At 34.7% G+C, this 12,007-nt stretch overlaps 1 protein-coding gene and 1 pseudogene across 1 annotated transcript in view; both read left to right on the top strand.

Annotated features, from left to right (window-relative positions):
• Window positions 1-12,007, top strand: part of Nkain2 (sodium/potassium transporting ATPase interacting 2) — a 993,485-nt gene that overhangs the window by 449,398 nt on the left and 532,080 nt on the right. The window lies entirely within an intron of this gene.
• LOC114620360 lies at window positions 10,107-10,635 on the top strand (annotated as a pseudogene).

The raw sequence follows: 12,007 nt of genomic DNA, 5'->3' as shown, positions 1-12,007 counted from the left end.
ATCCATTTTTAGGTCAAGCTCTGTTTATGTGACGAGGACATGTTAGCTTATTACTGCTATTTGACCACTGAAAGCTCTTAGAAGTCCTCAACGTAATGAATGGTTAAGTGTTATTTGAGCTTGTGTATATGTGTGTGTATGTACACACATGTTTTTACTTCTCTAAATTATAACTAGGCAAATTGTTATAGATTGCTATTCAACAGATTGAACAGTAAGGCGTATTTAGCTGAACCTTTTTTTTTTCTCTAATACTTTTTTTTCCTAACACCTCAACTGATCTGGACTGATCTGAAAGACTGGTAAAATCATCACTGAGATATGATTGGATAGAAGTAATTTTCTTTAGCACTGTTTAGCACCAAGAAGGGCGCGACATAAAGGAGAGCATGCAACAGCTTTAGATGGACATAGATATAAATGTGGGTATAGATGTGACATACATGAGTTGCTATTCACACACTTCATAAATTTAATGGTCATCTTTTAAAAGCAATAACATAGGATGGAGAGAAGGCCCTCAGTGGTAAAGAATACTTCAATCCTTCCTGATCCTCAAGAGCGTCCATGTTCTGTTTACAGCACACACAGCACCTAGCTTACAATTGTCTGATCTCTGGCTCCCTGGAACTTGATTCCCTCTTCTAACCTCAGTAGGCACGTACGCATTGCTTACACCTTGATTCCAACAATTTGATTACACATACAATTACACCCCTCACTCCCACCCCCCTACCCACACTTGCATGTACACACTAAACTAAAACTTCATAAGTTAAAACTAAGTAAAAATAAAAGGCAATGAAAATAGTTAGTCATATTTTTCAAACTTTATTTTTCTTCCATGATTAGCATTCTCAACGAATTAAGAAACTCATAGTAGTCATACTGGAATTGCAAAATGATAACAAATATACTGCAGCATTTTTTTTTAATGCTTCTGAAGTTGGCAAAGTAAAATGTTATTTTTCAGAAACCTTTGCCAGTAAAGTACATTAAAGAGCTCAGAAGTGTTTTTCAGAACTCTGAAAAACAGCACTCTTCTTACAGTGATTTCTTACGAAATTGTCAAGCACAGGATAAATGGATATAAAGACTATGGTTCTATATCTATGGGTTGAAATAATAGTTTTTGACATGTTCAAGGAATCTTTATAATTTCTGACTTACATGGATGTGTGATGGCTCATGAGACATTATTCTTTACTAAACTAATACATATTGATATATTCTGAGAGAGGGACATCATTATCTTTATATAAGTACCCATTTCTGAGTCCTCTGACTCCAACAGATGGCTTTCAACCCATGGTCACCATCTGAGTGATTCTATTTAAATACCATTTTCCAGCTTTTATTTAGTTACTGAATAAACAAGAAATATTTTTATAGAACTAAATTACATTAAATTACATGAAATAATGAAGAATTAATATAATTATAACTATCTATAAATAAATTCCTATATTTTAAAACTCAAGCTGAATACATTATATGATCTACCAAACAGTGGATAGAAATCATTTTTTTAATAACTACAGATCGCTATATTTGACAGAATATAGTAAGATAAGACAAAATATATAACATTAAGATTGGACCAGGCAACCCAACAGAAGGAAAAGAGTTTGAAAACAGGCACAAGAATAATTCACACACTCTTTTCTTTTTCTTTTCAGTTTATATGTTTGCTTGTTTCCAGATAATAAATGCAGAACCTTTTGAAAATTAAGCATGTATTGTACACCCGAATCATTCTTACAACCTTGCATCCTTATTTTTATAATGGAGAAAATATTGCCTCATTCATAACATTGTTCGACCTCACTGAATAACGCGTATTGATAACAGTGCTGAAATTATTCTCTATAAGTCTGAACGGTAGTATATAAAACAAGCGTGTATACGGAGAACAATGTGCAGACTTTTGGTAGCATTTTAGTGCTTTGAATTTTCAAGAATAAGGTATGAAATATATTGTGTATCTTGCAAATGTTTATCCTCTTTAATTAGCACCAGTTATCTAAGACGTGATAATAGAGTATGTAGAACACTGATGGGACAGAGGATATTACATCCTCGTACATGTACCTTTCCCAACAGGAAGTCATGTGCTGTGGCTCTCACTTTGCAGAAGACCATCTTTAAATCTCTGATGAATTCAATGATACAGCTGCTCTAAATGACACAGGAAACATGGTATTTGCATGCCAGAAAGAGAATACTTCACAATAAAATCTGAAATGCTCCTGCTGCCGATTGAAATGCCATTCTCCTGTATTACCAGTTAGAATTTCTGATATAACCCACTACTGCAGTTATTGTTGGACATGTTAGCAGTCTTGATAACAGCTCCTTTCATTTCAACCCTTGATTGCCCTTTAACAGTCAGAGTAAGTGAGGCTGTCATCCCATTTTCCATCCTTATGAAATTGAATTTTACGAAAGAGATGTCACCTAGACTTTGAGAAGTGTGATTGACATCTTCCATGTTGCTGTCTTGTACTAGTCAAAATAGAAATAATGATAACACCTGTGTACTGAAGCATGTGCTTGTGTCTGGGTTTGTGGTGAAGCAGAGCACCTCAGAGAGAAAGAAAAGTGAGGAAGAGCTCAACATGTGGATGATTCCATCACTATGATGCCACATTACCAACATGACCCTCCAGCTTTTCACCCTCAATTATGCTATATACAATGTGTATACTTAACAGGGAGATCTCAAAAACCTGATGGCATTCTCCATCTCTTGCCTCACCTTAGAAAAAGACAAATAATATGAAGAGTGTGAATGCGTCCCAGTGGCATTTTGTCTTGGACTCTTAAAATAACTGTGTATAGTGGCATATAAGTAGATTTTCAGACCAAACCTCAAATCTGCCTTTATATTCTTGTCTAATAAAGGTACATGGTACATATTTTAGACTCCTTGTCACTTCTTAAGAACAAAAAGGGTGATATATTTTAATTCTTCATATGGCAAATTTAATGTATTTATTATGATTTTTCATTCAAAATAACAGATTTGTCTGGACATATCCATTTTCTTTGAGAAACAAACCCTTATGATACATAAAAGTAAGAACTTTACACAATAGTTCTGTTTGGCTTTTCCTGGACTCTTAATGGATTTGAAAGTCAAGAGTCAGCAAATATATGATGCTGTGCAGCTTAGACATTTTCTCTATTTAGTATATGTGTTTCCTATTAAAATATCACCTGCTGTGCCTTGTACCAATCATGTTAGCCATAGAATGATGATTGTTTATATTTGCTGGATGAACACTGGGAAACTTGGGAGTGAATTAGAAACATATATGTGAACATAATAGGAATGAATCTGATAGACTTATTCTGGGTCATCTCTGGTCCAATTTCTGATATAATATATATTTCTGATATAATATATATCATAGTCGATATGGATTTCTCTAGAGAACATAGCAAAGTGTATCTGATCAGCTCATTGGTGATTTTTATTCCCAACTCTCTCTAAGACCTAGGGCAAAACTCAGGTGGCTTAGTGTTTTTAATAGTTCATCAATGCTTATAAAGTATATGACATAAAATTCCACCACTGAAGTTCTCTAAATGCTGCATAGCTTTCTCAGAATTGTGCATATTTTACTTTTTTTTATTGACTCAATCTTGACTTTGTTGACATGTTGTGAAGAGACGATTCAAGGTCTAGTGGCTGCGTCGCATTTCGAAACTCACACCTGTAATGTGCTTTGCGTGACACATGAAAACTCCCTAGAAAATCTGTCATTTTGATATGTTCTGGGTATTCTGAGAGTTTGCTTTTTCATAGACTTATAGACTCCACAGAGAAATCAAAGCAGTGATACCTCAACGAAAATGACCTCTTCTCTCAATAGGTCCATTTCACGTGGATATACTGAGATTAAAAGCCTGGTAAATGAGTCTTAGGCTGTAACTGTTTGAAATGAGTTTGCCACATCACTTCTAATAAATAGTGTTGCCTTGTGGCTTCATGGGAATATTATTTGCTAACTGCATTGATAGCAGAAAAATAACAGTTCAGCTCCTTTCAAAACAAATGTTCTGCTATATCTGTGACATTATCTCTACCATGAATTACACTGTTAGTAGAATAATAGTCATAATCACAACTGTTTTGTAGGGCTGATGACAACTTTGTGAATTTGAAAATTAAAGACGTCAGGCATAAAAATAGATAGCAGGGTTTGTCGTGGAGGACGGGGTGTTCTCTATCATGCCCCAAGAAAAAAGATCCCTTATATTTCTTTTCCTATTGAGTTAGGAAAGCAGTTGGTGCAAAACTACTAACAAAGTGTAAATAACATACCATAAATATCTGGTGCATTCATTTGTCTATGACTTGTTGCTGAAAACAAGGTTAAATGTGTCAGAAATCAGGGATTGCTCTTAGCACTATAATCAAGATATTAAACATGATAGACTTTGTGATGGTTAGTGCATTTTTATGTAAAACAAATATAATACTTGATAATTTTTTGTATTGTTTTAGGGTAAGCCTTATTGAAAAACATTAACTTCTAACATGGTACTTAATGTAAGTATTGATGAAATTATAGTAATTGTGACATCAGAATCTGGACATACTCTGTCCAGTGAGAGGACAGACTTTTAAATATGATGAGGAAATACTAAGATACCTCCTTAGCACTAAAAAGCTCAGTTCCAAAATTCAACTAATGTTTAGTGATACACACACACACACACACACACAATCCTGTGCACATAGAGAACAAGAATAAAGAAATGTTATGTGTATAGGAATGAGTATTTTATTTATGCTCTTTAACATACTTTTTTGCTTTTCACAAGGTTTTTCTGATTTTTTTAACTCCTATCATATCCATCAGCTATTCATCAGCTTGTCTTTTGATAGCATGGGTTTTGACTATAAAATGGTTTTAAATTGCTATGCAGAATGAAAAGCTGTAAGAAAGAAGACATGATATTGTTATCATAACAACTAGAATATAGGGTTCCAGATTAAAAATTGTATTTGAATAAAATTATTATCAAAAGTATGGACAACCAGATCAACTCTTTGTTACTTAATCTCTAAATTTCCTAAAGAAAAATATAAGTCTTCTTTAGTACAAATGTAGTATGACAGAATTTCAAGACACATAAAAAATGAATTCTGTAATAATCATAGCGTTGTTTCCATTTGAATCCTTTGTTTTCATGTGAAATTATTAATAAATTCATATAATTCTTTTTGATATAGAGCATTATTCATCTTGTTAAAAGATATTTTACATGTAATTATTTATACTACATATACATGCTTACCCACCCAGAAATGTATGTGTGGAAGCAATTTATATGATGCAAGAGACATGCTCCATATGTGGAGATCACTTTTTTCCTTTACTTCCACCATGTGAGTTCTGTGTATCCAACTCAAAACCTTAACTTTTTATTGATGTTAGCTATATGGATGCAGGTTATGGGAAATAAATGTTCATTTTACTGCATTTGAGGAGTCTTAAAATGGCAATAGAGAAAACAAGGTTTGATAACTGGGTTTTGTTTATTTGCCAGGTTTCCATAATATGTTTGAGAGATGATATGTTAGAGGAAAAAAAATCATTCCTCAATAACTTCCTTCCACCAAATTTAGATTTTGATGGATATCTGCCATGGCATAATTTGTATTCATGACCAAAATTATGAGAAACACTTAATCATTTCTAACTGAAGCCTACTAGGAGTTGAAAAAAATCTAGAATGATATTTCTAGTAAAATACTGGTATCTGAATTTGTATTCAGGTTGAAATGTGTCTTAATGATAGCAATCGTCTTAAGATGCAAATCATGCATTTAATACATGCCCTGTATAGATATTACTCTTCATTTATCTTCATGCAGACTGCAGAAGATAATGCATCACAGTCCTCCATTTTACAGATAAAGACAATAATACTTATAGATACTAGAGGAACTACAATGGTCGTACCATGAGTTGGAATTTTAATATCAATTTATAATTTTAAAATACGATACTTCCACAAGAACTTTATGCTGATGTTGTTTTAATCAAAGTGATGCAGGCCAGTTCAATTTGCTATGGTGTCATAGAGTTCCTTGCTGGTGTTCAGACTCTGATAATGATGTTGGCAATGGTTAATTTCTTCTTAGTGAATATCAATTATTTAAAAGAAGAGATGGTTTAAGTAAAAAAAAATGACATTTCTGACTGATAGTTGCCAAATACCTGATAATTTTAATTTGTTCTTAAGGATATACTCAATATGCACACACAGGCACACACATACACACACACAGACACACACACACACACACATTTATTTAAATATCTACAGTTACCCAAGTGCAACTAAACTCTCTTGGATAAAAACCCTGTTATATTGGTCTGCAGTTACTACATTATCACTGCAGAAGATAATTAAATTATATAATCTTCATGCTTTATGTGAACCAAATTTCATACTGAGATGAAAGTATTGTCTCTTTCATATAATGTTTGAAAACTAACATTTGTATTTACATTTATTTTGTCCACCCCAAGCAAAAACAAAATATGATCTCCCCGTTTATACAGTGTTTTGATTTTCAGACATTGTGACATTATGTGATAGTCTAAAGACCTCTGCATTCCTTCCATGTTGTAAAGGCACAACAAGCCTCTAAGAGATTTACAAGTTTATTGGGCTCTAGATTAAAGCTATGAGAAACTCACATGCAAACTCAGGCTACACATATCATTTCAGGTCAGTGTGGCCCGTAGGCATATTAATCTGTTTTGTGTATTCATAGTAGTTGCTGCCAAAACTTAGATGCAAGTTAAATATCTAAATTAAAATGAAAAGCCTTAATAAAGTTCAACAAGGTAAATTTATGACTATATGATGTCCTCATATGGAAAACCTTGTGGTATTTCCCTGAGAGAAATAATAAACGAAGTCACAGCCACATTATAGTGCCATTCACATAAATAAGCATGGAGATGGTTTGATCCTTACATGTTGCAAGTCTATTTGCTTATTCTGACATCTGCCCTTTTATTGCAAAGCATGCAGTCTAGAGTAGTCTGCCATGTTTACACAGATGGCCTTTGAAAGGAGAATGAAACTGCTTGGCTTCTCCAAAGAGTTAAAATATTTAAGGAAAAATGTGCCATATTTATGTTTCGTTACAATGTGAGAAGAAAAAGAAAGAGAGAATTGCATTTTAGGCACTTTAGAAAACAAACGAAAAATGTCAAATAATATTTCTTCAATTCTGTTGTTGAATTTTAACACAAAATGGAAGTGTGTTCGTAATATACTAATCCAAATAGGGATTACAAAAAAGACACAATATAGTGATGAATGCATAATGAGGCAGACTGCAATCATCACTCACATTGTTGATCAAAGATTAGCCCTTAAATTTGTTAAAATTACAAACTCTGTAACAGTAGTAATGGGGGCAGCATGATTTGTGGACCAAGGCATTAATGATAACTAATGGTATTGTGTAGAAGATAAAAAGAAGGACAAAATTTATGTATAAGAAAGGGACAATTACAAAAGCTTTTTGTGCTAGATACTTAATGTGAAAATAATACAGGGGCATACACACTAGCACTATATCTTTTCAAGGTCAGGTCCTTACATTTATATATCAGATGATTTGAAGAACATCAGGGAAATAAATTTGAAAGACCCTGTGGATAAAAACAGAATACTATTAGAAATGTGTTAAAAGAAGCAATAAATAAAATAAAAGCAAATCATGAGTTTTGCCTTCAACAAAGATAAAATAATGTCACAAACTGAAATTATGGGTAAAGGTACTTTGTATTATTTTAAAAGAAAAGAACTAATGAAACAACATATTTTCTATCATCAGTATACAACACAACATACGGATACACGGAGTGTGCATGTGTGTTCATGGTGTGTGTGTGTGTGTGTGTGTGTGTGTGTGTGTGTGTGTGTGTGTGTGTGTTTAGTCCAGGAGTCTATGTTGGATGCCTTTCTCAATAACTCTTCTACTTGAACCTGGAACTTGCCGACTGGGCTAGATGGCTGGCTAGCAAGTACCCAGGATTTTCCTCTCTCCACTGCTCCATCTCCTGGATTATAGGCACCATACTTGGTACTTGGTTTCAAGTACTACTGTCAGACATTTGGCACTTTAATCTACAAAATCTGAGAATCAGAATTCTGTCCTTGAATTTGCACATGACTGAGGAGTGGGTATGTATTTTTCCAGGACACAAAAGAGGATTTTAACAATACCCTATGCTTATATTTATCATTCTATCTGATGGAAATAAATCCGAAGAAAAACTGAGCTATGCTTAAAAATTGTCACACCTCTTAGACTCATGAATGGTCCCATTCTTCAGTATAGCTTTAGACTTCAGCACATGTGATAAAGCTATTTATTATATACAGTAGAAAAAAGGAAAAGAAGAGATAAACATATGTGTGTATGTGTGTGTGTGCACGTATGACATCGTTTATAAGGTTATTCTGTCTTCATAATATCATAAGGAAGAAGATAATAGTTCTGTCATATGAACCTAACTAATATTGTTAAATTTTCATTTTAACCTTGCAAACTTAGCAAGTACATTATTGTCTATGTGTTTTTTATAACTAATGATAGCAGTATTATCTTCTCGTGTAATTGGTGCATTTCTTCAGAAAGTTCCCACTGCTTGACTGATATGTTCAATGCTTTTCCCCTGCTGTGTCCTCAGACTTGTGATGCTCAAAATACAGAGACTTTGGGGTTTTTTTGTGGTGTTGTTTTGTTTTTGCTGTTGTCTTTCATTAGTGTTTATTTATAGGTAAAGAAGAAGGAGGCTCAATGTAGAAATGAGCTTTCATATACACTAAGTTGTTCTGTCAAAAGAACTACTTAATCCTTAGCACAATTTATTCAGGTACACAATGTTCATCCAGCATTGTCCTGTGTTACTGATAAATCTCATTTATCTTGCTGAATACTCAAAATAGTGGAAGGAAAGTCTCAGCTTCCTAGTACCAGTTCAATGTTTATGTAGCTGTTACATTCAAGCCCTACAGACTTCCTGTGATTATTAGCCAATCAGAGTATTTTATTGCTATGGGTGCTATGATGGATTTAGCATATACAAGGGAACAAAGATCTTATGATCATCAACATCACCGCCACCACTCACTCTCTCCTCTACATCTTACCTCCTTGTCCTCTTCTCTTTCTTTTTCTCCTTCTACTTCTAACCCTGTAAAGATGAATTGACAATGATCTGTTTAGGTTGGGTCTATGATAATTAAAGTCATTTCATGGTTCAGACTTTGCTTTAGAAGATGGGGGTATTATGCAAACAGCTGTTGCAAATTTCTCCTCTCTTTCTCAAGTCCTCAGGAGGAAGTCTGATGCTTAGCTAAAAGACTGAAGTGGGAATGATGCCTACTCAAGAAGTCCTCAAACCAGGCCATATGTATTGTTTTTAAATTTAAAAAAAAGCATACGGGTAACATTATATGGACTGAACAGTTTGTATGTATATATTTAGGAATATCATGTGTACACACACACACTATTAACAACAAAGAAAAGCCAATGCATTGATTTGGGATAGAATAGAGGAAGGGTGGAGGGATCTGGAGGAGAAAAAAGAAGGTAGAAATAATGTAATTATGCTATAATAAAAATATGCATTGGGGGTTTGCTCGGTCGGTCGGTGGCAGCAGTGGCAGGAGCAGAAGCAGCAGGAGCAGGGGCAGCAGGAGCAGAGGCAGCAGGAGCAGAAGCAGCAGCCACAATGGGATCTCCTTCATCCCTTGCTCTGCCTTTTCTTCCTCCTCTTTTGTTCCTGGCGAGGGCTTTTTCACTTCCCCTAAGGAAGCAAAGGCATGACTTCCCAGCTCTGCAGGGAAAATAGGGTGCAAGCCCAGAAACTGTTTCCCCACCACCACCTGTTAAAAAACCGAGTCGAAGGCGTCTCCGGGTCTGAACAAACTCATTGCTAGGATTGGATGCATCTGTAGTTTTGCATCAGAAAACCGTCTCTACTTAATATCAAGGAAAAACAAACAAACAAACAAACTGGAAATTAAGTCGAAGAGCCTTATTCAGAGACAAAATGGAACGATTTGTTGTCACAGTACCACCTACTCGAAATCATTCTAAGACTGCTTTATATGTAACCCCTCTGGATCCTGTCACTGAGTTTGGAGGTAAACTTCATGGAGAGGGAGGAAAACTCTTCTGTGCTTCTTGCAGTATGGTGCTGAATCATGTTCTCAAGACTGCCATCAGTGACCACCTCAAGTCAAAGACTCATACAAAGAGGAAGGCAGAATTTGAAGAGCAAAATGTGAGAAAGAAGCAGAGGCCCCTGACTGTATCTCTTCAGTGCAACAATACTGCGCAGACAGAGAAAGTGTGTTATTCAGGACTTTGTGAAAATATGCCTGGAAGCCAACATCCCCCTGGAAAAGGCTGATCATCCAGTGGTCCGAGCATTCCTGTCTCGACATGTGAAGAACAGAGGATCCATACCTAAGTCAGACCAGCTCAGGAGAGCATGTCTGCCTGATGGATGTGAGAATGAAAATCAGCTCCTCAGCTCACAAGACAAGGCAGTTGACAAGGCAGTTATGACCATGTGATCAAGATAAATAATGTGGAGTATTAAAGTTAATGTGTCGATTGTGTAGTTCATTTTTATATTTATTTCATTTTAAATCATGCGATACAGAATAGTTTTGCAATGTGTATATAGTTAGAGGCAAAAGAAAGAAACCTCACTGCAAAACTTGCTAATTTTAGTCACCGATGATATAAAGTAAAATTTAGCTATAGAGTGTATTTAGGCTATCTGAAACCTGATGGTTGTTTTTAAAACTGATGGCTGTTCTCCTGAAACGTTTGTCCATGGAAGAACTTCCTTGCATTGTTGCCATGTATGATTTTTTTCTTGTGAGGTTACATAATTATTTGGATTGGGAACAAGCCTAGAAGACAGAAGCTGCTGCCAGCCTATACCTCTCCCGGGACCTTAAATAGAAGTTCAAATTCTTTTCAAAATAGTGTAGAAGAGCGGAAATGTGCTTAGAGCTTGAGATCTCTAGGAGAAGTGACTGTTCAGATTACATTCTACTTGTATGTGAAATAATTGCCTAACCTTTGCTGCCTCATGGTCTCCTTTTCTGCTTTTTAAAGACATGTATTAAGTAGCAGCTTCAAGTGACAAAAGGACTAAAATCTCTATTAATATCTTTGCCAAATGCCATAAGGGATTTTGCAGTGATGAAATTTTCGTTTTGAACTATGAACAAAAAATTTTCAAACCATAGTTTTCATGTTAAATACCATCCTGGATTTGCAAACTTTATGTCTTGGTATTAACACTATAAAACTGATCTTTTAATTTAAATACACTGTGGCTCAATTTTCTTTTTTTTACAGGGAATTAGTTACTTTTTGGCTGAAAACAAATAAGAAAATTGCTTATTTTATAAGACTTTATTTAGGTAACTAGACTAGAAATGAGTTTTAGTTTTTACTTTTACTGCTTTGCCTCTGGTGATGCAGGTTTTAAAACTTGGATGCTAAACAATCCAGAAAATGAGGCAAGAATTTTATAGTAAAAATAAAGCAGGATGCTGAGTCAAATACTCAGTTCTGTTAAAGGTCAACCATGTTTAGGTTCTCTGAACGTCACTGTTCTGTAAGCTTACTAGAAGTAATTTAGCACAGTAAGTCCTCTTCATCAGATTCTAATTATAGTTTTTAAAAGTTTAGCAACTGAAGACTCAGATTAGAGCTTTAATATTAAAAAAAATCAAATAGTTGAAAACATTGAAGGTATATTTCTAATTTAAGTCAGTGGCAAGATGCCATGAGTGACTTGGCGTTATCTTTGAGGTCATTGTGCTGCAAATTTCCATTAAACAAAAAGCCAAAGTTAATAGAAAAAGTAATTTGTGGGGTTTCTGTTTCGATTTGTTTTTTCTGACACAGGATCTTTTTACATAGCCC

The sequence above is a fragment of the Grammomys surdaster genome, unplaced genomic scaffold (assembly GCF_004785775.1).
Source record: "Grammomys surdaster isolate TR1022 unplaced genomic scaffold, NIH_TR_1.0 168, whole genome shotgun sequence".
In the NCBI taxonomy this organism is placed as follows: Eukaryota; Metazoa; Chordata; class Mammalia; order Rodentia; family Muridae; genus Grammomys; species Grammomys surdaster.
Note: the sequence above shows the minus strand (reverse complement) of the source record. Positions and strands in the feature narration are given on the sequence as shown.